At 41.1% G+C, this 26,920-nt stretch overlaps 50 non-coding genes across 50 annotated transcripts; all 50 read left to right on the top strand.

The window, feature by feature from the left end:
• Nucleotides 1–122: 122 nt before the first annotated feature.
• Nucleotides 123–195, top strand: TRNAR-ACG (transfer RNA arginine (anticodon ACG)). The gene has a single exon. It is a non-coding gene; the product is annotated as a tRNA-Arg (tRNA).
• An 8-nt stretch (nt 196–203) lies between these two features.
• On the top strand, nt 204–275 carry TRNAH-GUG (transfer RNA histidin (anticodon GUG)). Its single transcript has one exon. It is a non-coding gene; the product is annotated as a tRNA-His (tRNA).
• Nucleotides 276–706: 431 nt separating this feature from the next.
• TRNAR-ACG (transfer RNA arginine (anticodon ACG)) lies at nt 707–779 on the top strand. The gene has a single exon. It is a non-coding gene; the product is annotated as a tRNA-Arg (tRNA).
• A 511-nt stretch (nt 780–1,290) lies between these two features.
• On the top strand, nt 1,291–1,363 carry TRNAR-ACG (transfer RNA arginine (anticodon ACG)). Its single transcript has one exon. It is a non-coding gene; the product is annotated as a tRNA-Arg (tRNA).
• Nucleotides 1,364–1,874: 511 nt separating this feature from the next.
• TRNAR-ACG (transfer RNA arginine (anticodon ACG)) lies at nt 1,875–1,947 on the top strand. Its single transcript has one exon. It is a non-coding gene; the product is annotated as a tRNA-Arg (tRNA).
• Nucleotides 1,948–1,955: 8 nt separating this feature from the next.
• Nucleotides 1,956–2,027, top strand: TRNAH-GUG (transfer RNA histidin (anticodon GUG)). Its single transcript has one exon. It is a non-coding gene; the product is annotated as a tRNA-His (tRNA).
• Nucleotides 2,028–3,042: 1,015 nt separating this feature from the next.
• TRNAR-ACG (transfer RNA arginine (anticodon ACG)) lies at nt 3,043–3,115 on the top strand. Its single transcript has one exon. It is a non-coding gene; the product is annotated as a tRNA-Arg (tRNA).
• An 8-nt stretch (nt 3,116–3,123) lies between these two features.
• Nucleotides 3,124–3,195, top strand: TRNAH-GUG (transfer RNA histidin (anticodon GUG)). The gene has a single exon. It is a non-coding gene; the product is annotated as a tRNA-His (tRNA).
• A 1,015-nt stretch (nt 3,196–4,210) lies between these two features.
• Nucleotides 4,211–4,283, top strand: TRNAR-ACG (transfer RNA arginine (anticodon ACG)). The gene has a single exon. It is a non-coding gene; the product is annotated as a tRNA-Arg (tRNA).
• Nucleotides 4,284–4,794: 511 nt separating this feature from the next.
• On the top strand, nt 4,795–4,867 carry TRNAR-ACG (transfer RNA arginine (anticodon ACG)). The gene has a single exon. It is a non-coding gene; the product is annotated as a tRNA-Arg (tRNA).
• An 8-nt stretch (nt 4,868–4,875) lies between these two features.
• On the top strand, nt 4,876–4,947 carry TRNAH-GUG (transfer RNA histidin (anticodon GUG)). Its single transcript has one exon. It is a non-coding gene; the product is annotated as a tRNA-His (tRNA).
• A 431-nt stretch (nt 4,948–5,378) lies between these two features.
• TRNAR-ACG (transfer RNA arginine (anticodon ACG)) lies at nt 5,379–5,451 on the top strand. Its single transcript has one exon. It is a non-coding gene; the product is annotated as a tRNA-Arg (tRNA).
• A 511-nt stretch (nt 5,452–5,962) lies between these two features.
• Nucleotides 5,963–6,035, top strand: TRNAR-ACG (transfer RNA arginine (anticodon ACG)). The gene has a single exon. It is a non-coding gene; the product is annotated as a tRNA-Arg (tRNA).
• An 8-nt stretch (nt 6,036–6,043) lies between these two features.
• Nucleotides 6,044–6,115, top strand: TRNAH-GUG (transfer RNA histidin (anticodon GUG)). Its single transcript has one exon. It is a non-coding gene; the product is annotated as a tRNA-His (tRNA).
• Nucleotides 6,116–6,546: 431 nt separating this feature from the next.
• On the top strand, nt 6,547–6,619 carry TRNAR-ACG (transfer RNA arginine (anticodon ACG)). Its single transcript has one exon. It is a non-coding gene; the product is annotated as a tRNA-Arg (tRNA).
• An 8-nt stretch (nt 6,620–6,627) lies between these two features.
• TRNAH-GUG (transfer RNA histidin (anticodon GUG)) lies at nt 6,628–6,699 on the top strand. The gene has a single exon. It is a non-coding gene; the product is annotated as a tRNA-His (tRNA).
• Nucleotides 6,700–7,130: 431 nt separating this feature from the next.
• On the top strand, nt 7,131–7,203 carry TRNAR-ACG (transfer RNA arginine (anticodon ACG)). The gene has a single exon. It is a non-coding gene; the product is annotated as a tRNA-Arg (tRNA).
• Nucleotides 7,204–7,211: 8 nt separating this feature from the next.
• On the top strand, nt 7,212–7,283 carry TRNAH-GUG (transfer RNA histidin (anticodon GUG)). Its single transcript has one exon. It is a non-coding gene; the product is annotated as a tRNA-His (tRNA).
• Nucleotides 7,284–7,714: 431 nt separating this feature from the next.
• On the top strand, nt 7,715–7,787 carry TRNAR-ACG (transfer RNA arginine (anticodon ACG)). Its single transcript has one exon. It is a non-coding gene; the product is annotated as a tRNA-Arg (tRNA).
• An 8-nt stretch (nt 7,788–7,795) lies between these two features.
• Nucleotides 7,796–7,867, top strand: TRNAH-GUG (transfer RNA histidin (anticodon GUG)). Its single transcript has one exon. It is a non-coding gene; the product is annotated as a tRNA-His (tRNA).
• A 431-nt stretch (nt 7,868–8,298) lies between these two features.
• On the top strand, nt 8,299–8,371 carry TRNAR-ACG (transfer RNA arginine (anticodon ACG)). Its single transcript has one exon. It is a non-coding gene; the product is annotated as a tRNA-Arg (tRNA).
• Nucleotides 8,372–8,379: 8 nt separating this feature from the next.
• On the top strand, nt 8,380–8,451 carry TRNAH-GUG (transfer RNA histidin (anticodon GUG)). Its single transcript has one exon. It is a non-coding gene; the product is annotated as a tRNA-His (tRNA).
• A 431-nt stretch (nt 8,452–8,882) lies between these two features.
• TRNAR-ACG (transfer RNA arginine (anticodon ACG)) lies at nt 8,883–8,955 on the top strand. The gene has a single exon. It is a non-coding gene; the product is annotated as a tRNA-Arg (tRNA).
• Nucleotides 8,956–12,202: 3,247 nt separating this feature from the next.
• TRNAR-ACG (transfer RNA arginine (anticodon ACG)) lies at nt 12,203–12,275 on the top strand. Its single transcript has one exon. It is a non-coding gene; the product is annotated as a tRNA-Arg (tRNA).
• Nucleotides 12,276–12,786: 511 nt separating this feature from the next.
• Nucleotides 12,787–12,859, top strand: TRNAR-ACG (transfer RNA arginine (anticodon ACG)). Its single transcript has one exon. It is a non-coding gene; the product is annotated as a tRNA-Arg (tRNA).
• A 511-nt stretch (nt 12,860–13,370) lies between these two features.
• On the top strand, nt 13,371–13,443 carry TRNAL-AAG (transfer RNA leucine (anticodon AAG)). Its single transcript has one exon. It is a non-coding gene; the product is annotated as a tRNA-Leu (tRNA).
• Nucleotides 13,444–13,451: 8 nt separating this feature from the next.
• On the top strand, nt 13,452–13,523 carry TRNAH-GUG (transfer RNA histidin (anticodon GUG)). Its single transcript has one exon. It is a non-coding gene; the product is annotated as a tRNA-His (tRNA).
• A 431-nt stretch (nt 13,524–13,954) lies between these two features.
• TRNAR-ACG (transfer RNA arginine (anticodon ACG)) lies at nt 13,955–14,027 on the top strand. The gene has a single exon. It is a non-coding gene; the product is annotated as a tRNA-Arg (tRNA).
• Nucleotides 14,028–14,035: 8 nt separating this feature from the next.
• TRNAH-GUG (transfer RNA histidin (anticodon GUG)) lies at nt 14,036–14,107 on the top strand. Its single transcript has one exon. It is a non-coding gene; the product is annotated as a tRNA-His (tRNA).
• A 416-nt stretch (nt 14,108–14,523) lies between these two features.
• On the top strand, nt 14,524–14,596 carry TRNAR-ACG (transfer RNA arginine (anticodon ACG)). Its single transcript has one exon. It is a non-coding gene; the product is annotated as a tRNA-Arg (tRNA).
• A 511-nt stretch (nt 14,597–15,107) lies between these two features.
• On the top strand, nt 15,108–15,180 carry TRNAR-ACG (transfer RNA arginine (anticodon ACG)). The gene has a single exon. It is a non-coding gene; the product is annotated as a tRNA-Arg (tRNA).
• Nucleotides 15,181–15,691: 511 nt separating this feature from the next.
• On the top strand, nt 15,692–15,764 carry TRNAR-ACG (transfer RNA arginine (anticodon ACG)). Its single transcript has one exon. It is a non-coding gene; the product is annotated as a tRNA-Arg (tRNA).
• An 8-nt stretch (nt 15,765–15,772) lies between these two features.
• TRNAH-GUG (transfer RNA histidin (anticodon GUG)) lies at nt 15,773–15,844 on the top strand. Its single transcript has one exon. It is a non-coding gene; the product is annotated as a tRNA-His (tRNA).
• A 431-nt stretch (nt 15,845–16,275) lies between these two features.
• Nucleotides 16,276–16,348, top strand: TRNAR-ACG (transfer RNA arginine (anticodon ACG)). The gene has a single exon. It is a non-coding gene; the product is annotated as a tRNA-Arg (tRNA).
• Nucleotides 16,349–16,859: 511 nt separating this feature from the next.
• On the top strand, nt 16,860–16,932 carry TRNAR-ACG (transfer RNA arginine (anticodon ACG)). The gene has a single exon. It is a non-coding gene; the product is annotated as a tRNA-Arg (tRNA).
• Nucleotides 16,933–16,940: 8 nt separating this feature from the next.
• On the top strand, nt 16,941–17,012 carry TRNAH-GUG (transfer RNA histidin (anticodon GUG)). The gene has a single exon. It is a non-coding gene; the product is annotated as a tRNA-His (tRNA).
• Nucleotides 17,013–20,754: 3,742 nt separating this feature from the next.
• On the top strand, nt 20,755–20,827 carry TRNAR-ACG (transfer RNA arginine (anticodon ACG)). Its single transcript has one exon. It is a non-coding gene; the product is annotated as a tRNA-Arg (tRNA).
• An 8-nt stretch (nt 20,828–20,835) lies between these two features.
• On the top strand, nt 20,836–20,907 carry TRNAH-GUG (transfer RNA histidin (anticodon GUG)). Its single transcript has one exon. It is a non-coding gene; the product is annotated as a tRNA-His (tRNA).
• Nucleotides 20,908–21,419: 512 nt separating this feature from the next.
• On the top strand, nt 21,420–21,491 carry TRNAH-GUG (transfer RNA histidin (anticodon GUG)). The gene has a single exon. It is a non-coding gene; the product is annotated as a tRNA-His (tRNA).
• Nucleotides 21,492–21,922: 431 nt separating this feature from the next.
• On the top strand, nt 21,923–21,995 carry TRNAR-ACG (transfer RNA arginine (anticodon ACG)). Its single transcript has one exon. It is a non-coding gene; the product is annotated as a tRNA-Arg (tRNA).
• Nucleotides 21,996–22,506: 511 nt separating this feature from the next.
• TRNAR-ACG (transfer RNA arginine (anticodon ACG)) lies at nt 22,507–22,579 on the top strand. Its single transcript has one exon. It is a non-coding gene; the product is annotated as a tRNA-Arg (tRNA).
• Nucleotides 22,580–22,587: 8 nt separating this feature from the next.
• On the top strand, nt 22,588–22,659 carry TRNAH-GUG (transfer RNA histidin (anticodon GUG)). Its single transcript has one exon. It is a non-coding gene; the product is annotated as a tRNA-His (tRNA).
• Nucleotides 22,660–23,090: 431 nt separating this feature from the next.
• On the top strand, nt 23,091–23,163 carry TRNAR-ACG (transfer RNA arginine (anticodon ACG)). The gene has a single exon. It is a non-coding gene; the product is annotated as a tRNA-Arg (tRNA).
• An 8-nt stretch (nt 23,164–23,171) lies between these two features.
• On the top strand, nt 23,172–23,243 carry TRNAH-GUG (transfer RNA histidin (anticodon GUG)). The gene has a single exon. It is a non-coding gene; the product is annotated as a tRNA-His (tRNA).
• A 431-nt stretch (nt 23,244–23,674) lies between these two features.
• On the top strand, nt 23,675–23,747 carry TRNAR-ACG (transfer RNA arginine (anticodon ACG)). The gene has a single exon. It is a non-coding gene; the product is annotated as a tRNA-Arg (tRNA).
• Nucleotides 23,748–24,338: 591 nt separating this feature from the next.
• On the top strand, nt 24,339–24,410 carry TRNAH-GUG (transfer RNA histidin (anticodon GUG)). The gene has a single exon. It is a non-coding gene; the product is annotated as a tRNA-His (tRNA).
• A 431-nt stretch (nt 24,411–24,841) lies between these two features.
• On the top strand, nt 24,842–24,914 carry TRNAR-ACG (transfer RNA arginine (anticodon ACG)). The gene has a single exon. It is a non-coding gene; the product is annotated as a tRNA-Arg (tRNA).
• Nucleotides 24,915–25,425: 511 nt separating this feature from the next.
• TRNAR-ACG (transfer RNA arginine (anticodon ACG)) lies at nt 25,426–25,498 on the top strand. The gene has a single exon. It is a non-coding gene; the product is annotated as a tRNA-Arg (tRNA).
• Nucleotides 25,499–26,009: 511 nt separating this feature from the next.
• Nucleotides 26,010–26,082, top strand: TRNAR-ACG (transfer RNA arginine (anticodon ACG)). Its single transcript has one exon. It is a non-coding gene; the product is annotated as a tRNA-Arg (tRNA).
• Nucleotides 26,083–26,593: 511 nt separating this feature from the next.
• TRNAR-ACG (transfer RNA arginine (anticodon ACG)) lies at nt 26,594–26,666 on the top strand. The gene has a single exon. It is a non-coding gene; the product is annotated as a tRNA-Arg (tRNA).
• The last annotated feature ends 254 nt before the right edge of the window (nt 26,667–26,920 follow it).

Here is a 26,920-nt window from a genome sequence, read left to right on the forward strand (position 1 = left end):
TAAGCCCTGCAGCAAGTGTACAGTCAACTCTCAAAATTTGATTCTGTATATACTTCAATAACCATCAAAGCTTGAAACAGGTTCAAAAACATGATGAACGCTCCAAGTGGCATAAGACAGCTGGGCCAGTGGCGCAATGGTTAACGCGTCTGACTACGGATTAGAAGATAGAAGGTTCGACTCCTGCCTGGCTCGTTTAAGTTGCCGTGATCGTATAGTGGTTAGTACTCTGCGTTGTGGCCGCAGCAACCCCGGTTCGAATCCGGGTCATGGCATTTTCATATTATTTCTCACACATCCATTTCTTTACAATATTGAAGGTAAGGACAATTGAAGAAACTAAGCAGATTCTTTGAATGTGCTTGCACAATTTGTCTTTACTGCTTATTGTGAAGCTATCTTTCCATACTTTGAATCATTTCTTGATCATTTCTTTGTGAATCATTTTCTTGAAATCTGGAAAGCTGACATAAATTCCTGAATACAGGAAACTCAAATGAATTGACTCTGAGCAAGTTCATCACAGGCTGAAAAGATCATTTTGCAGTCACAAAGAAAATTGTTTGTGAGATGTTTATGGGAAATAAGCCCTGCAGCAAGTGTACAGTCAACTCTCAAAATTTGATTCTGTATATACTTCAATAACCATCAAAGCTTGAAACAGGTTCAAAAACATGATGAACGCTCCAAGTGGCATAAGACAGCTGGGCCAGTGGCGCAATGGTTAACGCGTCTGACTACGGATTAGAAGATTGAAGGTTCGACTCCTGCCTGGCTTGTTTAAGTTGCCGTGATCGTGTAGTGGTTAGTACTCTGCGTTGTGGCTGCAGCAACCCCAGTTCGAATCCGGGTCACGGCATTTTCATTTTATTTCTCACACATCCATTTCTTTACAATATTGAAGGTAAGGACAATTGAAGAAACTAAGTAGATTCTTTGAATGTGCTTGCACAATTTGTCTTTACTGCTTATTGTGAAGCTATCTTTCCATACTTTGAATCATTTCTTGATCATTTCTTTGTGAATCATTTTCTTGAAATCTGGAAAGCTGACATAAATTCCTGAATACAGGAAACTCAAATGAATGGACTCTGAGCAACTTCATCACAGGCTGAAAAGATAATTTTGCAGTCACAAAGAAAATTGTCTGTGAGATGTTTATGGGAAATAAGCCCTGCAGCAAGTGTACAGTCAACTCTCAGACTTTGATTCTGTATATACTTCAATAACCATCAAAGCTTGAAACAGGTTCAAAAACATGATGAATACTCCAAGAGGAAAAAGACAGCTGGGCCAGTGGCGCAATGGATAACGTGTCTGACTACGGATCAGAAGATTGTAGGTTCGACTCCTACCTGGCTCGTTTAAGTTGCCGTGATCGTATAGTGGTTAGTACTCTGCGTTGTGGCCGCAGCAACCCCGGTTCGAATCCAGGTCATGGCATTTTCATATTATTTCTCACACATCCATTTCTTTACAATATTGAAGGTAAGGACAATTGAAGAAACTAAGCAGATTCTTTGAATGTGCTTGCACAATTTGTCTTTACTGCTTATTGTGAAGCTATCTTTCCATACTTTGAATCATTTCTTGATCATTTCTTTGTGAATCATTTTCTTGAAATCTGGAAAGCTGACATAAATTCCTGAATACAGGAAACTCAAATGAATTGACTCTGAGCAAGTTCATCACAGGCTGAAAAGATCATTTTGCAGTCACAAAGAAAATTGTTTGTGAGATGTTTATGGGAAATAAGCCCTGCAGCAAGTGTACAGTCAACTCTCAAAATTGGATTCTGTATATACTTGAATAACCATCAAAGCTTGAAACAGGTTCAAAAACATGATGAACTCTCCAAGAGGCATAAGGCAACTGGGCCAGTGGCGCAATGGATAACGCGTCTGACTACGGATCAGAACATTGTAGGTTTGACTCCTACCTGGCTCGTTTAATTTGCTGTGATCGTATAGTGGTTAGTACTCTGCGTTGTGGCCGCAGCAACCCCGGTTCAAATCCGGGTCACAGCATTTTCATTTTATTTCTCACACATCCATTTCTTTACAATATTGAAGGTAAGGACAATTGAAGAAACTAAGCAGATTCTTTGAATGTGCTTGCACAATTTGTCTTTACTGCTTATTGTAAAGCTATCTTTCCATACTTTGAATCATTTCTTGATCATTTCTTTGTGAATCATTTTCTTGAAATCTGGAAAGCTGACATAAATTCCTGAATACAGGAAACTAAAATGAATTGACTCTGAGCAAGTTCATCACAGGCTGAAAAGATCATTTTGCAGTCACAAAGAAAATTGTTTGTGAGATGTTTATGGGAAATAAGCCCTGCAGCAAGTGTACAGTCAACTCTCAAAATTGGATTCTGTATATACTTCAATAACCATCAAAGCTTGAAACAGGTTCAAAAACATGATGAACTCTCCAAGAGACATAAGGCAGCTGGGCCAGTGGCGCAATGGATAACGCGTCTGACTACGGATCAGAAGATTGTAGATTTGACTCCTACCTGGCTCGTTTAATTTGCTGTGATCGTATAGTGGTTAGTACTCTGCGTTGTGGCCGCAGCAACCCCGGTTCAAATCAGGGTCACGGCATTTTCATTTTATTTCTCACACATCCATTTCTTTACAATATTGAAGGTAAGGACAATTGAAGAAACTAAGCAGATTCTTTGAATGTGCTTGCACAATTTGTCTTTACTGCTTATTGTAAAGCTATCTTTCCATACTTTGAATCATTTCTTGATCATTTCTTTGTGAATCATTTTCTTGAAATCTGGAAAGCTGACATAAATTCCTGAATACAGGAAACTCAAATGAATTGACTCTGAGCAAGTTCATCACAGGCTGAAAAGATCATTTTGCAGTCACAAAGAAAATTGTTTGTGAGATGTTTATGGGAAATAAGCCCTGCAGCAAGTGTACAGTCAACTCTCAAAATTTGATTCTGTATATACTTCAATAACCATCAAAGCTTGAAACAGGTTCAAAAACATGATGAACACTCCAAGTGGCATAAGACAGCTGGGCCAGTGGCGCAATGGATAACGCGTCTGACTACGGATCAGAAGATTGTAGGTTCGACTCCTACCTGGCTCGTTTAAGTTGCCGTGATCGTATAGTGGTTAGTACTCTGCGTTGTGGCCGCAGCAACCCCGGTTCGAATCCGGGTCATGGCATTTTCATATTATTTCTCACACATCCATTTCTTTACAATATTGAAGGTAAGGACAATTGAAGAAACTAAGCAGATTCTTTGAATGTGCTTGCACAATTTGTCTTTACTGCTTATTGTGAAGCTATCTTTCCATACTTTGAATCATTTCTTGATCATTTCTTTGTGAATCATTTTCTTGAAATCTGGAAAGCTGACATAAATTCCTGAATACAGGAAACTCAAATGAATTGACTCTGAGCAAGTTCATCACAGGCTGAAAAGATCATTTTGCAGTCACAAAGAAAATTGTTTGTGAGATGTTTATGGGAAATAAGCCCTGCAGCAAGTGTACAGTCAACTCTCAAAATTTGATTCTGTATATACTTCAATAACCATCAAAGCTTGAAACAGGTTCAAAAACATGATGAACGCTCCAAGTGGCATAAGACAGCTGGGCCAGTGGCGCAATGGTTAACGCGTCTGACTACGGATTAGAAGATTGAAAGTTCGACTCCTGCCTGGTTTGTTTAAGTTGCCGTGATCGTGTAGTGGTTAGTACTCTGCGTTGTGGCCGCAGCAACCCCAGTTCGAATCCGGGTCACGGCATTTTCATTTTATTTCTCACACATCCATTTCTTTACAATATTGAAGGTAAGGACAATTTAAGAAACTAAGTAGATTCTTTGAATGTGCTTGCACAATTTGTCTTTACTGCTTATTGTGAAGCTATCTTTCCATACTTTGAATCATTTCTTGATCATTTCTTTGTGAATCATTTTCTTGAAATCTGGAAAGCTGACATAAATTCCTGAATACAGGAAACTCAAATGAATGGACTCTGAGCAACTTCATCACAGGCTGAAAAGATAATTTTGCAGTCACAAAGAAAATTGTCTGTGAGATGTTTATGGGAAATAAGCCCTGCAGCAAGTGTACAGTCAACTCTCAGACTTTGATTCTGTATATACTTCAATAACCATCAAAGCTTGAAACAGGTTCAAAAACATGATGAATACTCCAAGAGGAATAAGACAGCTGGGCCAGTGGCGCAATGGATAACGTGTCTGACTACGGATCAGAAGATTGTAGGTTCGACTCCTACCTGGCTCGTTTAAGTTGCCGTGATCGTATAGTGGTTAGTACTCTGCGTTGTGGCCGCAGCAACCCCGGTTCGAATCCAGGTCATGGCATTTTCATATTATTTCTCACACATCCATTTCTTTACAATATTGAAGGTAAGGACAATTGAAGAAACTAAGCAGATTCTTTGAATGTGCTTGCACAATTTGTCTTTACTGCTTATTGTGAAGCTATCTTTCCATACTTTGAATCATTTCTTGATCATTTCTTTGTGAATCATTTTCTTGAAATCTGGAAAGCTGACATAAATTCCTGAATACAGGAAACTCAAATGAATTGACTCTGAGCAAGTTCATCACAGGCTGGAAAGATCATTTTGCAGTCACAAAGAAAATTGTTTGTGAGATGTTTATGGGAAATAAGCCCTGCAGCAAGTGTACAGTCAACTCTCAAAATTGGATTCTGTATATACTTGAATAACCATCAAAGCTTGAAACAGGTTCAAAAACATGATGAACTCTCCAAGAGGCATAAGGCAGCTGGGCCAGTGGCGCAATGGATAACGCGTCTGACTACGGATCAGAAGATTGTAGGTTTGACTCCTACCTGGCTCGTTTAATTTGCTGTGATCGTATAGTGGTTAGTACTCTGCGTTGTGGCCGCAGCAACCCCGGTTCAAATCCGGGTCACGGCATTTTCATTTTATTTCTCACACATCCATTTCTTTACAATATTGAAGGTAAGGACAATTGAAGAAACTAAGCAGATTCTTTGAATGTGCTTGCACAATTTGTCTTTACTGCTTATTGTAAAGCTATCTTTCCATACTTTGAATCATTTCTTGATCATTTCTTTGTGAATCATTTTCTTGAAATCTGGAAAGCTGACATAAATTCCTGAATACAGGAAACTCAAATGAATTGACTCTGAGCAAGTTCATCACAGGCTGAAAAGATCATTTTGCAGTCACAAAGAAAATTGTTTGTGAGATGTTTATGGGAAATAAGCCCTGCAGCAAGTGTACAGTCAACTCTCAAAATTGGATTCTGTATATACTTGAATAACCATCAAAGCTTGAAACAGGTTCAAAAACATGATGAACTCTCCAAGAGACATAAGGCAGCTGGGCCAGTGGCGCAATGGATAACGCGTCTGACTACGGATCAGAAGATTGTAGGTTTGACTCCTACCTGGCTCGTTTAATTTGCTGTGATCGTATAGTGGTTAGTACTCTGCGTTGTGGCCGCAGCATCCCCGGTTCAAATCAGGGTCACGGCATTTTCATTTTATTTCTCACACATCCATTTCTTTACAATATTGAAGGTAAGGACAATTGAAGAAACTAAGCAGATTCTTTGAATGTGCTTGCACAATTTGTCTTTACTGCTTATTGTAAAGCTTTCTTTCCATACTTTGAATCATTTCTTGATCATTTCTTTGTGAATCATTTTCTTGAAATCTGGAAAGCTGACATAAATTCCTGAATACAGGAAACTCAAATGAATTGACTCTGAGCAAGTTCATCACACGCTGAAAAGATCATTTTGCAGTCACAAAGAAAATTGTTTGTGAGATGTTTATGGGAAATAAGCCCTGCAGCAAGTGTACAGTCAACTCTCAAAATTTGATTCTGTATATACTTCAATAACCATCAAAGCTTGAAACAGGTTCAAAAACATGATGAACACTCCAAGTAGCATAAGACAGCTGGGCCAGTGGCGCAATGGATAACGCGTCTGACTACGGATCAGAAGATTGTATGTTCGACTCCTACCTGGCTCGTTTAAGTTGCCGTGATCGTATAGTGGTTAGTACTCTGCGTTGTGGCCGCAGCAACCCCGGTTCGAATCCGGGTCATGGCATTTTCATATTATTTCTCACACATCCATTTCTTTACAATATTGAAGGTAAGGACAATTGAAGAAACTAAGCAGATTCTTTGAATGTGCTTGCACAATTTGTCTTTACTGCTTATTGTGAAGCTATCTTTCCATACTTTGAATCATTTCTTGATCATTTCTTTGTGAATCATTTTCTTGAAATCTGGAAAGCTGACATAAATTCCTGAATACAGGAAACTCAAATGAATTGACTCTGAGCAAGTTCATCACAGGCTGAAAAGATCATTTTGCAGTCACAAAGAAAATTGTTTGTGAGATGTTTATGGGAAATAAGCCCTGCAGCAAGTGTACAGTCAACTCTCAAAATTGGATTCTGTATATACTTGAATAACCATCAAAGCTTGAAACAGGTTCAAAAACATGATGAACTCTCCAAAAGACATAAGGCAGCTGGGCCAGTGGCGCAATGGATAACGCGTCTGACTACGGATCAGAAGATTGTAGGTTTGACTCCTACCTGGCTCGTTTAATTTGCTGTGATCGTATAGTGGTTAGTACTCTGCGTTGTGGCCGCAGCAACCCCGGTTCAAATCCGGGTCACGGCATTTTCATTTTATTTCTCACACATCCATTTCTTTACAATATTGAAGGTAAGGACAATTGAAGAAACTAAGCAGATTCTTTGAATGTGCTTGCACAATTTGTCTTTACTGCTTATTGTAAAGCTATCTTTCCATACTTTGAATCATTTCTTGATCATTTCTTTGTGAATCATTTTCTTGAAATCTGGAAAGCTGACATAAATTCCTGAATACAGGAAACTCAAATGAATTGACTCTGAGCAAGTTCATCACAGGCTGAAAAGATCATTTTGCAGTCACAAAGAAAATTGTTTGTGAGATGTTTATGGGAAATAAGCCCTGCAGCAAGTGTACAGTCAACTCTCAAAATTTGATTCTGTATATACTTCAATAACCATCAAAGCTTGAAACAGGTTCAAAAACATGATGAACACTCCAAGTGGCATAAGACAGCTGGGCCAGTGGCGCAATGGATAACGCGTCTGACTACGGATCAGAAGATTGTAGGTTCGACTCCTACCTGGCTCGTTTAAGTTGCCGTGATCGTATAGTGGTTAGTACTCTGCGTTGTGGCCGCAGCAACCCCGGTTCGAATCCGGGTCATGGCATTTTCATATTATTTCTCACACATCCATTTCTTTACAATATTGAAGGTAAGGACAATTGAAGAAACTAAGCAGATTCTTTGAATGTGCTTGCACAATTTGTCTTTACTGCTTATTGTGAAGCTATCTTTCCATACTTTGAATCATTTCTTGATCATTTCTTTGTGAATCATTTTCTTGAAATCTGGAAAGCTGACATAAATTCCTGAATACAGGAAACTCAAATGAATTGACTCTGAGCAAGTTCATCACAGGCTGAAAAGATCATTTTGCAGTCACAAAGAAAATTGTTTGTGAGATGTTTATGGGAAATAAGCCCTGCAGCAAGTGTACAGTCAACTCTCAAAATTGGATTCTGTATATACTTGAATAACCATCAAAGCTTGAAACAGGTTCAAAAACATGATGAACTCTCCAAGAGACATAAGGCAGCTGGGCCAGTGGCGCAATGGATAACGCGTCTGACTACGGATCAGAAGATTGTAGGTTTGACTCCTACCTGGCTCGTTTAATTTGCTGTGATCGTATAGTGGTTAGTACTCTGCGTTGTGGCCGCAGCAACCCCGGTTCAAATCCGGGTCACGGCATTTTCATTTTATTTCTCACACATCCATTTCTTTACAATATTGAAGGTAAGGACAATTGAAGAAACTAAGCAGATTCTTTGAATGTGCTTGCACAATTTGTCTTTACTGCTTATTGTAAAGCTATCTTTCCATACTTTGAATCATTTCTTGATCATTTCTTTGTGAATCATTTTCTTGAAATCTGGAAAGCTGACATAAATTCCTGAATACAGGAAACTCAAATGAATTGACTCTGAGCAAGTTCATCACAGGCTGAAAAGATCATTTTGCAGTCACAAAGAAAATTGTTTGTGAGATGTTTATGGGAAATAAGCCCTGCAGCAAGTGTACAGTCAACTCTCAAAATTTGATTCTGTATATACTTCAATAACCATCAAAGCTTGAAACAGGTTCAAAAACATGATGAACACTCCAAGTGGCATAAGACAGCTGGGCCAGTGGCGCAATGGATAATGCGTCTGACTACGGATCAGAAGATTGTAGGTTTGACTCCTACCTGGCTCGTTTAAGTTGCCGTGATCGTATAGTGGTTAGTACTCTGCGTTGTGGCCGCAGCAACCCCGGTTCGAATCCGGGTCATGGCATTTTCATATTATTTCTCACACATCCATTTCTTTACAATATTGAAGGTAAGGACAATTGAAGAAACTAAGCAGATTCTTTGAATGTGCTTGCACAATTTGTCTTTACTGCTTATTGTGAAGCTATCTTTCCATACTTTGAATCATTTCTTGATCATTTCTTTGTGAATCATTTTCTTGAAATCTGGAAAGCTGACATAAATTCCTGAATACAGGAAACTCAAATGAATTGACTCTGAGCAAGTTCATCACAGGCTGAAAAGATCATTTTGCAGTCACAAAGAAAATTGTTTGTGAGATGTTTATGGGAAATAAGCCCTGCAGCAAGTGTACAGTCAACTCTCAAAATTGGATTCTGTATATACTTGAATAACCATCAAAGCTTGAAACAGGTTCAAAAACATGATGAACTCTCCAAGAGGCATAAGGCAGCTGGGCCAGTGGCGCAATGGATAACGCGTCTGACTACGGATCAGAAGATTGTAGGTTTGACTCCTACCTGGCTCGTTTAATTTGCTGTGATCGTATAGTGGTTAGTACTCTGCGTTGTGGCCGCAGCAACCCCGGTTCAAATCCGGGTCATGGCATTTTCATTTTATTTCTCACACATCCATTTCTTTACAATATTGAAGGTAAGGACAATTGAAGAAACTAAGCAGATTCTTTGAATGTGCTTGCACAATTTGTCTTTACTGCTTATTGTAAAGCTATCTTTCCATACTTTGAATCATTTCTTGATCATTTCTTTGTGAATCATTTTCTTGAAATCTGGAAAGCTGACATAAATTCCTGAATACAGGAAACTCAAATGAATGGACTCTGAGCAACTTCATCACAGGCTGAAAAGATAATTTTGCAGTCACAAAGAAAATTGTTTGTGAGATGTTTATTATTATTATTATTATTATTATTACATTTTATTTATAAGGCGCCACATGTGTTTCGCAGCGCCGTACAAAGGACAGTACAGGGGACAAAACATTGCATTACAGTAAATAAATAACAGAAATAGAGTACAGGTAACAGAGCACCACACGTTCTCAAGACATAGTACAGCTAAGATGTAAGTATTGAGGGAGTGATCATCGTACTACTAGGGGCTGGTTGTCATAGATGGAGATGAGCCTTTACTAGCAGGATAAAGATGGTCGTTGAGTAGGGGAGAGCTGTGAGTGAAATGTGTTGAGACGAGGGATTAGATAACAAGAGGAAAGAGGGCCCTGCTCTGAAGAGCTAACAATCTATTGGGGAGGGGCGACAGACAGATGACAAGAGGTGCAGGCAAGTGGGAGGTAGCCTGATGGCAGTATGCAAGCAAAGCTGAGATGTTCACGGCATGAGGCAGGGGGGGTGGAGGCGCGGCTTCAGCTCTGGGTTATGCATCAGAAGGGTACGCTTTGATGAATAGGTGGGTTTTTAGTGCCCGCTTGAAGCTTTGCAAGGTCGGGGAGAGTCTAATGGAGCGGGGGAGTGCGTTCCACTGAAGGGGTGCAGCACGGGCAAAATCCTGAACTCGTGCATGGGAAGCAGTAACCAGGGCGGTGGAGAGGCGACGGTCATTAGTCGACCGTAGGGGGCGGGAGGGAGTATGAAGGGAAAGGAGGTTGGAGATGTAGGGAGCAGTGGAAATAGAGATGGCTTTGTATGTAAGGGTGAGGAGTTTGAAGAGGATTCTGTAGGGGAATGGGAGCCAGTGTAGATTTTGTTGAAGGGGAGTGGCAGATGTGGTGCGGCGTGAGAGGAAGATAAGCCTAGCTGCGGAGTTCAGGACAGATTGGAGGGGAGCAAGATGGGAGCAAGCGAGGCCAGTGAGGAGGACATTGCAGTAGTCAAGACGTGAGATGACCAGTGAGTGGATGATGAGTTTAGTTGCACTCTGGGAGAGATATGGCCTGATACGAGCAATGTTGCGTAGCTGGAAACGACAGGATTGTGCCAGAGCTTGGATGTGGGGTGCAAAGGAGAGGGAGGAGTCAAGAGTGACGCCCAGGCAGCGGAGTTGGGGAACGGGGGAGATGGTGGTGTTGTCAACAATGATGGAGATATTGGTCGGGGGTGTTGCTCTGGATGGGGGGAAGATGATGAGTTCCGTTTTGTCCATGTTTCGCTTTAGAGAGCGTTCAGACATCCAGGAGGAGATTGCAGAGAGGCAGCGCGATACCTGAGAGAGGACAGAGGGGGACAGATCAGGAGATGAGAGGTAGAGTTGTGTGTCATCAGCATAGAGGTGGTATTGAAGGCCAAATGAGTTAATGAGCGCACCCAGGGAAGAGGTATAGAGGGAGAACAGAAGGGGTCCAAGGACAGAACCCTGAGGGACACCAACAGGAAGGATGGAAGGGTGAGAGGTGGTGCTTGAGGCAGACACAGAGAAGGAGCGGTTAGTGAGGTAAGAAGAAAACCAGTCAAGGACAGTGCTAGAGAGGCCAGCGTTTTGGAGTGTGCCGAGGAGAAGAGGATGATCTACTGTATCAAAGGCAGCAGAGAGGTCCAGAAGGATGAGCAGAGAGAAGTGGCCCCTGGATTTGGCCGAAAGCAGGTCATTGCTGACTTTCACCAGGGCAGTCTCAGTTGAGTGGAGTGGGCGAAAGCCAGATTGTAGTGGATCGAGGATGGAGTTGTCAGAGAGGTAGCTTGTGAGACGGCTGTAGACTAGTCGTTCAAGTAATTTGGAGGCGAAAGGGAGAAGAGAGATGGGGCGGTAGTTAGTGGGTAATGAGGGGGTCGAGGTTGGGTTTTTTGAGAATAGGTGAGACCAGAGCATGTTTGAATGGTGAGGGGAAGATGCCGGTGGAGAGGGACAGGTTAAAGAGGTGAGCAAGGTGGGAGCAGGCAGTGGGGGAGAGGGAGCGGAGAAGACGGGAGGGGAGGGGGTCCAGGGGGCAGGTGGTGGGGGGGGGATAAGATGAGGGAGTGGACTTCCTTTTCTGAAGTCGGATGGAAGGAGGACAGGGTGGGATAGATGGAGGGGAGGGATAGAGGGTGCAGGGGGTAGCAGAGGGGTGACGGCGGGAGATGTCGTGTCGAATATCCTCAATTTTGGAGAAATAAGCCCTGCAGCAAGTGTACAGTCAACTCTCAGACTTTGATTCTGTATATACTTCAATAACCATCAAAGCTTGAAACAGGTTCAAAAACATGATGAATACTCCAAGAGGAATAAGGCAGCTGGGCCAGTGGCGCAATGGGTAACGCGTCTGACTACGAATCAGAAGATTGTAAGTTCGACTTCTACCTGGCTCGTTTAAGTTGCCGTGATCATATAGTGGTTAGTACTCTGCGTTGTGGCCGCAGCAACCCCGGTTCAAATCCAGGTCACTGCATTTTCATTTTATTTCTCACACATCCATTTCTTTACAATATTGAAGGTAAGGACAATTGAAGAAACTAAGCAGATTCTTTGAATGTGCTTGCACAATTTGTCTTTACTGCTTATTGTGAAGCTATCTTTCCATACTTTGAATCATTTCTTGATCATTTCTTTGTGAATCATTTTCTTGAAATCTGGAAAGCTGACATAAATTCCTGAATACAGGAAACTCAAATGAATGGACTCTGAGCAAGTTCATCACATGCTGAAAAGATCATTTTGCAGTCACAAAGAAAATTGTTTGTGAGATGTTTTTGGGAAATAAGCCCTGCAGCAAGTGTACAGTCAACTCTCAAAATTTGATTCTGTATATACTTAAATAACCATCAAAGCTTGAAATAGGTTCAAAAACATGATGAACACTCCAAGTGGCGTTAGACAGCTGGGCCAGTGGTGCAATGGATAACGCGTCTGACTACGGATCAGAAGATTGTAGGTTCGACTCCTACCTGGCTCGTTTAAGTTGCTGTGATCGTATAGTGGTTAGTACTCTGCGTTGTGGCCGCAGCAACCCCAGTTCGAATCCGGGTCACGGCATTTTCATTTTATTTCTCACACATCCATTTCTTTACAATATTGAAAGTAAGGACAATTGAAGAAACTAAGCAGATTCTTTGAATGTGCTTGCACAATTTGTCTTTACTGCTTATTGTGAAGCCATCTTTCCATACTTTGAATAATTTCTTGATCATTTCTTTGTGAATCATTTTCTTGAAATCTGCAAAGCTGACATAAATTCCTGAATACAGGAAACTCAAATGAATGGACTCTGAGCAAGTTCATCACAGGCTGAAAAGATCATTTTGCAGTCACAAAGAAAATTGTTTGTGAGATGTTTATGGGAAATAAGCCCTGCAGCAAGTGTACAGTCAACTCTCAAAATTTGATTCTGTATATACTTCAATAACCATCAAAGCTTGAAACAGGTTCAAAAACATGATGAACACTCCAAGTGGCATAAGACAGCTGGGCCAGTGGCGCAATGGATAACGCGTCTGACTACGGATCAGAAGATTGTAGGTTCGACTCCTACCTGGCTCGTTTAAGTTGCCGTGATCGTATAGTGGTTAGTACTCTGCATTGTGGCCGCAGCAACCCCGGTTTGAATCCAGGTCACTGCATTTTCATTTTATTTCTCACACATCCATTTCTTTACAATATTGAAGGTAAGGACAATTGAAGAAACTAAGCAGATTCTTTGAATGTGCTTGCACAATTTGTCTTTACTGCTTATTGTAAAGCTATCTTTCCATACTTTGAATCATTTCTTGATCATTTCTTTGTGAATCATTTTCTTGAAATCTGGAAAGCTGACATAAATTCCTGAATACAGGAAACTCAAATGAATTGACTCTGAGCAAGTTCATCACAGGCTGAAAAGATCATTTTGCAGTCACAAAGAAAATTGTTTGTGAGATGTTTATGGGAAATAAGCCCTGCAGCAAGTGTACAGTCAACTCTCAAAATTTGATTCTGTATATACTTCAATAACCATCAAAGCTTGAAACAGGTTCAAAAACATGATGAACACTCCAAGTGGCATAAGACAGCTGGGCCAGTGGCGCAATGGATAACGCGTCTGACTAAGGATCAGAAGATTGTAGGTTCGACTCCTACCTGGCTCGTTTAAGTTGCCGTGATCGTATAGTGGTTAGTACTCTGCGTTGTGGCCGCAGCAACCCTGGTTCGAATCCGGGTCATGGCATTTTCATATTATTTCTCACACATCCATTTCTTTACAATATTGAAGGTAAGGACAATTGAAGAAACTAAGCAGATTCTTTGAATGTGCTTGCACAATTTGTCTTTACTGCTTATTGTGAAGCTATCTTTCCATACTTTGAATCATTTCTTGATCATTTCTTTGTGAATACTTTTCTTGAAATCTGGAAAGCTGACATAAATTCCTGAATACAGGAAACTCAAATGAATTGACTCTGAGCAAGTTCATCACAGGCTGAAAAGATCATTTTGCAGTCACAAAGAAAATTGTTTGTGAGATGTTTATGGGAAATAAGCCCTGCAGCAAGTGTACAGTCTACTCTCAAAATTGGATTCTGTATATACTTGAATAACCATCAAAGCTTGAAACAGGTTCAAAAACATGATGAACTCTCCAAGAGACATAAGGCAGCTGGGCCAGTGGCGCAATAGATAACGCGTCTGACTACGGATCAGAAGATTGTAGGTTCGACTCCTACCTGGCTCGTTTAAGTTGCCGTGATCGTATAGTGGTTAGTACTCTGCGTTGTGGCCGCAGCAACCCCGGTTCGAATCCGGGTCATGGCATTTTCATATTATTTCTTTACAATATTGAAGGTAAGGACATTTGAAGAAACTAAGCAGATTCTTTGAATGTGCTTGCACAATTTGTCTTTACTGCTTATTGTGAAGCTATCTTTCCATACTTTGAATCATTTCTTGATCATTTCTTTGTGAATCATTTTCTTGAAATCTGGAAAGCTGACATAAATTCCTGAATACAGGAAACTCAAATGAATTGACTCTGAGCAAGTTCATCACAGGCTGAAAAGATCATTTTGCAGTCACAAAGAAAATTGTTTGTGAGATGTTTATGGGAAATAAGCCCTGCAGCAAGTGTACAGTCAACTCTCAAAATTTGATTCTGTATATACTTCAATAACCATCAAAGCTTGAAACAGGTTCAAAAACATGATGAACACTCCAAGTGGCATAAGACAGCTGGGCCAGTGGCGCAATGGATAACGCGTCTGACTACGGATCAGAAGATTGTAGGTTCGACTCCTACCTGGCTCGTTTAAGTTGCCGTGATCGTATAGTGGTTAGTACTCTGCGTTGTGGCCGCAGCAACCCCGGTTCGAATCCAGGTCATGGCATTTTCATATTATTTCTCACACATCCATTTCTTTACAATATTGAAGGTAAGGACAATTGAAGAAACTAAGCAGATTCTTTGAATGTGCTTGCACAATTTGTCTTTACTGCTTATTGTGAAGCTATCTTTCCATACTTTGAATCATTTCTTGATCATTTCTTTGTGAATCATTTTCTTGAAATCTGGAAAGCTGACATAAATTCCTGAATACAGGAAACTCAAATGAATTGACTCTGAGCAAGTTCATCACAGGCTGAAAAGATCATTTTGCAGTCACAAAGAAAATTGTTTGTAAGATGTTTATGGGAAATAAGCCCTGCAGCAAGTGTACAGTCAACTCTCAAAATTTGATTCTGTATATACTTCAATAACCATCAAAGCTTGAAACAGGTTCAAAAACATGATGAACGCTCCAAGTGGCATAAGACAGCTGGGCCAGTGGCGCAATGGTTAACGCGTCTGACTACGGATTAGAAGATTGAAGGTTCGACTCCTGCCTGGCTTGTTTAAGTTGCCGTGATCGTGTAGTGGTTAGTACTCTGCGTTGTGGCCGCAGCAACCCCAGTTCGAATCCGGGTCGCGGCATTTTCATTTTATTTCTCACACATCCATTTCTTTACAATATTGAAGGTAAGGACAATTTAAGAAACTAAGTAGATTCTTTGAATGTGCTTGCACAATTTGTCTTTACTGCTTATTGTGAAGCTATCTTTCCATACTTTGAATCATTTCTTGATCATTTCTTTGTGAATCATTTTCTTGAAATCTGGAAAGCTGACATAAATTCCTGAATACAGGAAACTCAAATGAATTGACTCTGAGCAAGTTCATCACAGGCTGAAAAGATCATTTTGCAGTCACAAAGAAAATTGTTTGTGAGATGTTTATGGGAAATAAGCCCTGCAGCAAGTGTACAGTCAACTCTCAAAATTGGATTCTGTATATACTTGAATAACCATCAAAGCTTGAAACAGGTTCAAAAACATGATGAACTCTCCAAGAGGCATAAGGCAGCTGGGCCAGTGGCGCAATGGATAACGCGTCTGACTACGGATCAGAAGATTGTAGGTTTGACTCCTACCTGGCTCGTTTAATTTGCTGTGATCGTATAGTGGTTAGTACTCTGCGTTGTGGCCGCAGCAACCCCGGTTCAAATCCGGGTCACGGCATTTTCATTTTATTTCTCACACATCCATTTCTTTACAATATTGAAGGTAAGGACAATTGAAGAAACTAAGCAGATTCTTTGAATGTGCTTGCACAATTTGTCTTTACTGCTTATTGTAAAGCTATCTTTCCATACTTTGAATCATTTCTTGATCATTTCTTTGTGAATCATTTTCTTGAAATCTGGAAAGCTGACATAAATTCCTGAATACAGGAAACTCAAATGAATTGACTCTGAGCAAGTTCATCACAGGCTGAAAAGATCATTTTGCAGTCACAAAGAAAATTGTTTGTGAGATGTTTATGGGAAATAAGCCCTGCAGCAAGTGTACAGTCAACTCTCAAAATTGGATTCTGTATATACTTGAATAACCATCAAAGCTTGAAACAGGTTCAAAAACATGATGAACTCTCCAAGAGACATAAGGCAGCTGGGCCAGTGGCGCAATGGGTAACGCGTCTGACTACGGATCAGAAGATTGTAGGTTCGACTCCTACCTGGCTCGTTTAAGTTGCCGTGATCGTATAGTGGTTAGTACTCTGCGTTGTGGCCGCAGCAACCCCGGTTTGAATCCGGGTCATGGCATTTTCATATTATTTCTCACACATCCATTTCTTTACAATATTGAAGGTAAGGACAATTGAAGAAACTAAGCAGATTCTTTGAATGTGCTTGCACAATTTGTCTTTACTGCTTATTGTGAAGCTATCTTTCCATACTTTGAATCATTTCTTGATCATTTCTTTGTGAATCATTTTCTTGAAATCTGGAAAGCTGACATAAATTCCTGAATACAGGAAACTCAAATGAATTGACTCTGAGCAAGTTCATCACAGGCTGAAAAGATCATTTTGCAGTCACAAAGAAAATTGTTTGTGAGATGTTTATGGGAAATAAGCCCTGCAGCAAGTGTACAGTCAACTCTCAAAATTGGATTCTGTATATACTTGAATAACCATCAAAGCTTGAAACAGGTTCAAAAACATGATGAACTCTCCAAGAGACATAAGGCAGCTGGGCCAGTGGCGCAATGGATAACGCGTCTGACTACGGATCAGAAGATTGTAGGTTTGACTCCTACCTGGCTTGTTTAATTTGCTGTGATCGTATAGTGGTTAGTACTCTGCGTTGTGGCCGCAGCAACCCCGGTTCAAATCCGGGTCACGGCATTTTCATTTTATTTCTCACACATCCATTTCTTTACAATATTGAAGGTAAGGACAATTGAAGAAACTAAGCAGATTCTTTGAATGTGCTTGCACAATTTGTCTTTACTGCTTATTGTAAAGCTATCTTTCCATACTTTGAATCATTTCTTGATCATTTCTTTGTGAATCATTTTCTTGAAAGCTGACATAAATTCCTGAATACAGGAAACTCAAATGAATTGACTCTGAGCAAGTTCATCACAGGCTGAAAAGATCATTTTGCAGTCACAAAGAAAATTGTTTGTGAGATGTTTATGGGAAATAAGCCCTGCAGCAAGTGTACAGTCAACTCTCAAAATTTGATTCTGTATATACTTCAATAACCATCAAAGCTTGAAACAGGTTCAAAAACATCATGAACACTCCAAGTGGCATAAGACAGCTGGGCCAGTGGCGCAATAGATAACGCGTCTGGCTACGGATTAGAAGATTGAAGGTTCGACTCCTGCCTGGCTCGTTTAAATTGCCGTGATCGTGTAGTGGTTAGTACTCTGCGTTGTGGCCGCAGCAACCCCAGTTCGAATCCGGGTCACGGCATTTTCATTTTATTTCTCACACATCCATTTCTTTACAATATTGAAGGTAAGGACAATTGAAGAAACTAAGCAGATTCTTTGAATGTGCTTGCACAATTTGTCTTTACTGCTTATTGTGAAGCTATCTTTCCATACTTTGAATCATTTCTTGATCATTTCTTTGTGAATCATTTTCTTGAAATCTGGAAAGCTGACATAAATTCCTGAATACAGGAAACTCAAATGAATGGACTCTGAGCAACTTCATCACAGGCTGAAAAGATAATTTTGCAGTCACAAAGAAAATTGTTTGTGAGATGTTTATTATTATTATTATTATTATTACATTTTATTTATAAGGCGCCACATGTGTTTCGCAGCGCCGTACAAAGGACAGTACAGGGGACAAAACATTGCATTACAGTAAATAAATAACAGAAATAGAGTACAGGTAACAGAGCACCACATGTTCTCAAGACATAGTACAGCTAAGATGTAAGTATTGAGGGAGTGATCATCGTACTACTAGGGGCTGGTGGTCATAGATGGAGATGAGCCTTTACTAGCAGGATAAAGATGGTCGTTGAGTAGGGGAGAGCTGTGAGTGAAATGTGTTGAGACGAGGGATTAGATAACAAGAGGAAAGAGGGCCCTGCTCTGAAGAGCTAACAATCTATTGGGGAGGGGCGACAGACAGATGACAAGAGGTGCAGGCAAGTGGGAGGTAGCCTGATGGCAGTATGCAAGCAAAGCTGAGATGTTCACGGCATGAGGCAGGGGGGGTGGAGGCGCGGCTTCAGCTCTGGGTTATGCATCAGAAGGGTACGCTTTGATGAATAGGTGGGTTTTTAGTGCCCGTTTGAAGCTTTGCAAGGTCGGGGAGAGTCTAATGGAGCGGGGGAGTGCGTTCCACTGAAGGGGTGCAGCACGGGCAAAATCCTGAACTTGTGCATGGGAAGCAGTAACCAGGGCGGTGGAGAGGCGACGGTCATTAGTCGACCGTAGGGGGCGGGCGGGAGTATGAAGGGAAAGGAGGTTGGAGATGTAGGGAGCAGTGGAAATAGAGATGGCTTTGTATGTAAGGGTGAGGATTTTGAAGAGGATTCTGTAGGGGAATGGGAGCCAGTGTAGATTTTGTTGAAGGGGAGTGGCAGATGTGGTGCGGCGTGAGAGGAAGATAAGCCTAGCTGCGGAGTTCAGGACAGATTGGAGGGGAGCAAGATGGGAGCAAGCGAGGCCAGTGAGGAGGACATTGCAGTAGTCAAGACGTGAGATGACCAGTGAGTGGATGATGAGTTTAGTTGCACTCTGGGAGAGATATGGCCTGATACGAGCAATGTTGCGTAGCTGGAAACGACAGGATTGTGCCAGAGCTTGGATGTGGGGTGCAAAGGAGAGGGAGGAGTCAAGAGTGACGCCCAGGCAGCGGAGTTGGGGAACGGGGGAGATGGTGGTGTTGTCAACAATGATGGAGATATTGGTCGGGGGTGTTGCTCTGGATGGGGGGAAGATGATGAGTTCCGTTTTGTCCATGTTTCGCTTTAGAGAGCGTTCAGACATCCAGGAGGAGATTGCAGAGAGGCAGCGCGATACCTGAGAGAGGACAGAGGGGGACAGATCAGGAGATGAGAGGTAGAGTTGTGTGTCATCAGCATAGAGGTGGTATTGAAGGCCAAATGAGTTAATGAGCGCACCCAGGGAAGAGGTATAGAGGGAGAACAGAAGGGGTCCAAGGACAGAACCCTGAGGGACACCAACAGGAAGGATGGAAGGGTGAGAGGTGGTGCTTGAGGCAGACACAGAGAAGGAGCTGTTAGTGAGGTAAGAAGAAAACCAGTCAAGGACAGTGCTAGAGAGGCAAGCGTTTTGGAGTGTGCCGAGGAGAAGAGGATGATCTACGGTATCAAAGGCAGCAGAGAGGTCCAGAAGGATGAGCAGAGAGAAGTGGCCCCTGGATTTGGCCGAAAGCAGGTCATTGCTGACTTTCACCAGGGCAGTCTCAGTTGAGTGGAGTGGGCGAAAGCCAGATTGTAGTGGATCGAGGATGGAGTTGTCAGAGAGGTAGCTTGTGAGACGGCTGTAGACTAGTCGTTCAAGTAATTTGGAGGCGAAAGGGAGAAGAGAGATGGGGCGGTAGTTAGTGGGTAATGAGGGGGTCGAGGTTGGGTTTTTTGAGAATAGGTGAGACCAGAGCATGTTTGAATGGTGAGGGGAAGATGCCGGTGGAGAGGGACAGGTTAAAGAGGTGAGCAAGGTGGGAGCAGGCAGTGGGGGAGAGGGAGCGGAGAAGACGGGAGGGGAGGGGGTCCAGGGGGCAGGTGGTGGGGGGGGGGATAAGATGAGGGAGTGGACTTCCTTTTCTGAAGTCGGATGGAAGGAGGTCAGGGTGGGATAGATGGAGGGGAGGGATAGAGGGTGCAGGGGGGTAGCAGAGGGGTGACGGCGGGAGATGTTGTGTCGAATATCCTCAATTTTGGAGAAATAAGCCCTGCAGCAAGTGTACAGTCAACTCTCAGACTTTGATTCTGTATATACTTCAATAACCATCAAAGCTTGAAACAGGTTCAAAAACATGATGAATACTCCAAGAGGAATAAGGCAGCTGGGCCAGTGGTGCAATGGATAACGCGTCTGACTACGGATCAGAAGATTGTAGGTTCTACTCATACCTGGCTCGTTTAAGTTGCTGTGATCGTATAGTGGTTAGTACTCTGCGTTGTGGCCGCAGCAACCCCGGTTCAAATCTGGGTCACTGCATTTTCATTTTATTTCTCAAACATCCATTTCTTTACAATATTGAAAGTAAGGACAATTGAAGAAACTAAGCAGATTCTTTGAATGTGCTTGCACAATTTGTCTTTACTGCTTATTGTGAAGCCATCTTTCCATACTTTGAATCATTTCTTGATCATTTCTTTGTGAATCATTTTCTTGAAATCTGCAAAGCTGACATAAATTCCTGAATACAGGAAACTCAAATGAATGGACTCTGAGCAAGTTCATCACAGGCTGAAAAGATCATTTTGCAGTCACAAAGAAAATTGTTTGTGAGATGTTTATGGGAAATAAGCCCTGCAGCAAGTGTACAGTCAACTCTCAAAATTTGATTCTGTATATACTTCAATAACCATCAAAGCTTGAAACAGGTTCAAAAACATGATGAACACTCCAAGTGGCATAAGACAGCTGGGCCAGTGGCGCAATGGATAACGCATCTGACTACGGATCAGAAGATTGTAGGTTCGACTCCTAGCTGGCTCGTTTAAGTTGCCGTGATCGTATAGTGGTTAGTACTCTGCGTTGTGGCCGCAGCAACCTCGGTTCGAGTCCGGGTCACGGCATTTTCATTTTATTTCTCACACATCCATTTTTTTACAATATTGAAGGTAAGGACAATTGAAGAAACTAAGTAGATTCTTTGAATGTGCTTGCACAATTTGTCTTTACTGCTTATTGTGAAGCTATCTTTCCATACTTTGAATCATTTCTTGATCATTTCTTTGTGAATCATTTTCTTGAAATCTGGAAAGCTGACATAAATTCCTGAATACAGGAAACTCAAATGAATGGACTCTGAGCAAGTTCATCACATGCTGAAAAGATCATTTTGCAGTCACAAAGAAAATTGTTTGTGAGAAGTTTTTGGGAAATAAGCCCTGCAGCAAGTGTACAGTCAACTCTCAAAATTTGATTCTGTATATACTTCAATAACCATCAAAGCTTGAAACAGGTTCAAAAACATGATGAAAACTCCAAGTGGCATAAGACAGCTGGGCCAGTGGCGCAATGGATAACGCGTCAGACTACGGATCAGAAGATTGAAGGTTCGACTCCTACCTGGCTCGTTTAAGTTGCCGTGATCGTATAGTGGTTAGTACTCTGCGTTGTGGCCGCAGCAACCCCGGTTCGAGTCCGGGTCACGGCATTTTCATTTTATTTCTCACACATCCATTTCTTTACAATATTGAAGGTAAGGACAATTGAAGAAACTAAGCAGATTCTTTGAATGTGCTTGCACAATTTGTCTTTACTGCTTATTGTGAAGCCATCTTTCCATACTTTGAATCATTTCTTGATCATTTCTTTGTGAATCATTTTCTTGAAATCTGGAAAGCTGACATAAATTCCTGAATACAGGAAACTCAAATGAATGGACTCTGAGCAAGTTCATCACAGGCTGAAAAGATCATTTTGCAGTCACAAAGAAAATTGTTTGTGAGATGTTTATGGGAAATAAGCCCTGCAGCAAGTGTACAGTCAACTCTCAAAATTGGATTCTGTATATACTTCAATAACCATCAAAGCTTGAAACAGGTTCAAAAACATGGTGAACACTCCAAGTGGCATAAGACAGCTGGGCCAGTGGCGCAATGGATAACGTGTCTGACTACGGATCAGAAGATTGTAGGTTCGACTCCTACCTGGCTCGTTTAAGTTGCCGTGATCGTATAGTGGTTAGTACTCTGCGTTGTGGCCGCAGCAACCCAGGTTCGAATCCGGGTCATGGCATTTTCATATTATTTCTCACACATCCATTTCTTTACAATATTGAAGGTAAGGACAATTGAAGAAACTAAGCAGATTCTTTGAATGTGCTTGCACAATTTGTCTTTACTGCTTATTGTGAAGCTATCTTTCCATACTTTGAATCATTTCTTGATCATTTCTTTGTGAATCATTTTCTTGAAATCTGGAAAGCTGACATAAATTCCTGAATACAGGAAACTCAAATGAATTGACTCTGAGCAAGTTCATCACATGCTGAAAAGATCATTTTGCAGTCACAAAGAAAATTGTTTGTGAGATGTTTATGGGAAATAAGCCCTGCAGCAAGTGTACAGTCAACTCTCAAAATTTGATTCTGTATATACTTCAATAACCATCAAAGCTTGAAACAGGTTCAAAAACATGATGAACACTCCAAGTGCCATAAGACAGCTGGGCCAGTGGCGCAATGGATAACGCGTCTGACTACGGATCAGAAGATTGAAGGTTCGACTCCTACCTGGCTCGTTTAAGTTGCCGTGATCGTATAGTGGTTAGTACTCTGCGTTGTGGCCGCAGCAACCTCGGTTCGAGTCCGGGTCACGGCATTTTCATTTTATTTCTCACACATCCATTTCTTTACAATATTGAAGGTAAGGACAATTGAAGAAACTAAGTAGATTCTTTGAATGTGCTTGCACAATTTGTCTTTACTGCTTATTGTGAAGCTATCTTTCCATACTTTGAATCATTTCTTGATCATTTCTTTGTGAATCATTTTCTTGAAATCTGGAAAGCTGACATAAATTCCTGAATACAGGAAACTCAAATGAATGGACTCTGAGCAAGTTCATCACATGCTGAAAAGATCATTTTGCAGTCACAAAGAAAATTGTTTGTGAGAAGTTTTTGGGAAATAAGCCCTGCAGCAAGTGTACAGTCAACTCTCAAAATTTGATTCTGTATATACTTCAATAACCATCAAAGCTTGAAACAGGTTCAAAAACATGATGAAAACTCCAAGTGGCATAAGACAGCTGGGCCAGTGGCGCAATGGATAACGCGTCTGACTACGGATCAGAAGATTGAAGGTTCGACTCCTACCTGGCTCGTTTAAGTTGCCGTGATCGTATAGTGGTTAGTACTCTGCGTTGTGGCCGCAGCAACCCCGGTTCGAGTCCGGGTCACGGCATTTTCATTTTATTTCTCACACATCCATTTCTTTACAATATTGAAGGTAAGGACAATTGAAGAAACTAAGCAGATTCTTTGAATGTGCTTGCACAATTTGTCTTTACTGCTTATTGTGAAGCCATCTTTCCATACTTTGAATCATTTCTTGATCATTTCTTTGTGAATCATTTTCTTGAAATCTGGAAAGCTGACATAAATTCCTGAATACAGGAAACTCAAATGAATGGACTCTGAGCAAGTTCATCACAGGCTGAAAAGATCATTTTGCAGTCACAAAGAAAATTGTTTGTGAGATGTTTATGGGAAATAAGCCCTGCAGCAAGTGTACAGTCAACTCTCAAAATTGGATTCTGTATATACTTCAATAACCATCAAAGCTTGAAACAGGTTCAAAAACATGGTGAACACTCCAAGTGGCATAAGACAGCTGGGCCAGTGGCGCAATGGATAACGCGTCTGACTACGGATCAGAAGATTGTAGGTTCGACTCCTAGCTGGCTCGTTTAAGTTGCTGTGATCGTATAGTGGTTAGTACTCTGCGTTGTGGCCGCAGCAACCTGGTTCGAATCCAGGTCACTGAATTTTCATTTTATTTCTCACACATCCATTTCTTTACAATATTGAAGGTAAGGACAATTGAAGAAACTAAGCAGATTCTTTGAATGTGCTTGCACAATTTGTCTTTACTGCTTATTGTGAAGCCATCTTTCCATACTTTGAATCATTTCTTGATCATTTCTTTGTGAATCATTTTCTTGAAATCTGGAAAGCTGACATAAATTCCTGAATACAGGAAACTCAAATGAATTGACTCTGAGCAAGTTCATCACAGGCTGAAAAGATCATTTTGCAGTCACAAAGAAAATTGTTTGTGAGATGTTTATGGGAAATAAGCCCTGCAGCAAGTGTACAGTCAACTCTCAAAATTTGATTCTGTATATACTTCAATAACCATCAAAGCTTGAAACAGGTTCAAAAACATGATGAACACTCCAAGTGCCATAAGACAGCTGGGCCAGTGGCGCAATGGATAACGCGTCTGACTACGGATCAGAAAATTGAAGCTTCGACTCCTACCTGGCTCGTTTAAGTTGCCGTGATCGTATAGTGGTTAGTACTCTGCGTTGTGGCCGCAGCAACCCCGGTTCGAGTCCGGGTCACGGCATTTTCATTTTATTTCTCACACATCCATTTCTTTACAATATTGAAGGTAAGGACAATTGAAGAAACTAAGCAGATTCTTTGAATGTGCTTGCACAATTTGTCTTTACTGCTTATTGTGAAGCTATCTTTCCATACTTTGAATCATTTCTTGATCATTTCTTTGTGAATCATTTTCTTGAAATCTGGAAAGCTGACATAAATTCCTGAATACCGGAAACTCAAATGAATTGACTCTGAGCAAGTTCATCACAGGCTGAAAAGATAATTTTGCAGTCACAAAGAAAATTGTTTGTGAGATGTTTATGGGAAATAAGCCCTGCAGCAAGTGTACAGTCAACTCTCAAAATTTGATTCTGTATATACTTCAATAACCATCAAAGCTTGAAACAGGTTCAAAAACATGATGAAAACTCCAAGTGGCATAAAACAGCTGGGCCAGTGGCGCAATGGATAACGCGTCTGACTACGGATCAGAAGATTGTAGGTTCGACTCCTACCTGGCTCATTTAAGTTGCCGTGATCGTAAAGTGGTTAGTACTCTGCTTTGTGGCCGCAGCAACCCCAGTTCGAATCCGGGTCATGGCATTTTCATTTTATTTCTCACACATCCATTTCTTTACAATATTGAAGGTAAGGACAATTGAAGAAACTAAGCAGATTCTTTGAATGTGCTTGCACAATTTGTCTTTACTGCTTATTGTGAAGCCATCTTTCCATACTTTGAATCATTTCTTGATCATTTCTTTGTGAATCATTTTCTTGAAATCTGGAAAGCTGACATAAATTCCTGAATACAGGAAACTCAAATGAATGGACTCTGAGCAAGTTCATCACAGGCTTAAAAGATCATTTTGCAGTCACAAAGAAAATTGTTTGTGAGATGTTTATGGGAAATAAGCCCTGCAGCAAGTGTACAGTCAACTCTCAAAATTTGATTCTGTATATACTTCAATAACCATCAAAGCTTGAAACAGGTTCAAAAACATGGTGAACACTCCAAGTGGCATAAGACAGCTGGGCCAGTGGCGCAATGGATAACGCGTCTGACTACGGATCAGAAGATTGTAGGTTCGACTCCTACCTGGCTCGTTTAAGTTGCCGTGATCGTAAAGTGGTTAGTACTCTGCGTTGTGGCCGCAGCAACCCCAGTTCGAATCCGGGTCATGGCATTTTCATTTTATTTCTCACACATCCATTTCTTTACAATATTGAAGGTAAGGACAATTGAAGAAACTAAGCAGATTCTTTGAATGTGCTTGCACAATTTGTCTTTACTGCTTATTGTGAAGCTATCTTTCCATACTTTGAATCATTTCTTGATCATTTCTTTGTGAATCATTTTCTTGAAATCTGGAAAGCTGACATAAATTCCTGAATACAGGAAACTCAAATGAATGGACTCTGAGCAAGTTCATCACATGCTGAAAAGATCATTTTGCAGTCACAAAGAAAATTGTTTGTGAGATGTTTATGGGAAATAAGCCCTGCAGCAAGTGTACAGTCAACTCTCAAAATTTGATTCTGTATATACTTCAATAACCATCAAAGCTTGAAACAGGTTCAAAAACATGATGAACACTCCAAGTGGCATAAGACAGCTGGGCCAGTGGCGCAATGGATAACGCGTCTGACTACGGATCAGAAGATTGAAGGTTCGACTCCTACCTGGCTCGTTTAAGTTGCCGTGATCGTATAGTGGTTAGTACTCTGCGTTGTGGCCGCAGCAACCCTGGTTCGAATCCAGGTCACTGCATTTTCATTTTATTTCTCACACATCCATTTCTTTACAATATTGAAGGTAAGGACAATTGAAGAAACTAAGCAGATTCTTTGAATGTGCTTGCACAATTTGTCTTTACTGCTTATTGTGAAGCCATCTTTCCATACTTTGAATCATTTCTTGATCATTTCTTTGTGAATCATTTTCTTGAAATCTGGAAAGCTGACATAAATTCCTGAATACAGGAAACTCAAATGAATTGACTCTGAGCAAGTTCATCACAGGCTGAAAAGATCATTTTGCAGTCACAAAGAAAATTGTTTGTGAGATGTTTATGGGAAATAAGCCCTGCAGCAAGTGTACAGTCAACTCTCAAAATTTGATTCTGTATATACTTCAATAACCATCAAAGCTTGAAACAGGTTCAAAAACATGATGAACACTCCAAGTGCCATAAGACAGCTGGGCCAGTGGCGCAATGGATAACGCGTCTGACTACGGATCAGAAGATTGAAGGTTCGACTCCTACCTGGCTCGTTTAAGTTGCAGTGATCGTATAGTGGTTAGTACTCTCCGTTGTGGCCGCAGCAACCCCGATTCGAATCCGGGTCACGGCATTTTCATTTTATTTCTCACACATCCATTTCTTTACAATATTGAAGGTAAGGACAATTGAAGAAACTAAGCAGATTCTTTGAATGTGCTTGCACAATTTGTCTTTACTGCTTATTGTGAAGCTATCTTTCCATACTTTGAATCATTTCTTGATCATTTCTTTGTGAATCATTTTC

Source organism: Pseudophryne corroboree, chromosome 6 (genome assembly GCF_028390025.1).
Source record: "Pseudophryne corroboree isolate aPseCor3 chromosome 6, aPseCor3.hap2, whole genome shotgun sequence".
In the NCBI taxonomy this organism is placed as follows: Eukaryota; Metazoa; Chordata; class Amphibia; order Anura; family Myobatrachidae; genus Pseudophryne; species Pseudophryne corroboree.